Below are 1021 nucleotides of genomic sequence, written 5' to 3' on the forward strand. Positions count from 1 at the left end.
ATGAGCGGTACACGAGCGGAACGCACATTCATAGATCGGAATATTGAGCGGAGCGTCAAACCAAGCAGTGACGAGGAGATTGCAACCTGTGTGTTGAACACTGCCGGGCGAGGCACGGCACGCCATATATATTATTATTATTATTATTATTATTATTATTATTATTATTATTATATGTAGCCTATATTTTCGGCTCGCATTTTCTGCCGTTTTTCTCTTTCATCATTTTTGGCTACTGAAAATTCGGTTCATCCCCTCCTTGTTTACAAATCCGAAGTAAGTGCATACACCAGATTTAAATGCGGATGGGGCTTTCCTGATAACTTTCCACAATGCCGCCATCTTTATTTTACTAACTTACTGCATGCTGAAGGTGGCCCAGCTGACCTCACCAGAAAATAAAATTCAACACTACCATCTAGTGGATTGTAAAGAAATTGATTTTATTATTCTACCAAATAGTATAATAAAAGATCGATACTTGGCGTCCGTGTATCGATACAGTATTGCCGCGGAAAATATCGCGATACTATGCTGTATCGATTTTTCCGATACCCACCCCTATTAATCTCTAGCTTCCGCTAACTGTCGCACACTCGTTCACGAGAAAGTGGCGTCCAGCGGATGACGTAGCATGTAGGCAAAAGCGGTGACGAACGTGGAAGCACAGAGGAGAGAGCAAAACAAAACACCAGTCACAAATTAATAGTACAAAACGAGGATTTGTAAAGAAAAATGTCGGGAGGATTTCAATATAAGCCAAGAGGACACAGGTTTTCCTTTGCTGTAAACAAAACTTGTTTCTCCCTAGACTAGCATATTCTCACCGGAGCTAATGCTACACCTACGTCTTACGTCATCCACTGGACGCCACTCTCTCATGAGCGAGCGTACGACAGTTAGTGGAAGCTAGAGATAAAGGTTTATAAAGATGTAAATATGGATATTTTTCTTACACAAACGCATCGCGTCGCTTCAGAAGGCCTTTATTAACCCCCCGGAGCCGTGTGGACTTCTTTTA

Source organism: Sinocyclocheilus anshuiensis, unplaced genomic scaffold, assembly GCF_001515605.1.
Source record: "Sinocyclocheilus anshuiensis isolate Anshui unplaced genomic scaffold, SAMN03320099.WGS_v1.1 scaffold2841, whole genome shotgun sequence".
In the NCBI taxonomy this organism is placed as follows: Eukaryota; Metazoa; Chordata; class Actinopteri; order Cypriniformes; family Cyprinidae; genus Sinocyclocheilus; species Sinocyclocheilus anshuiensis.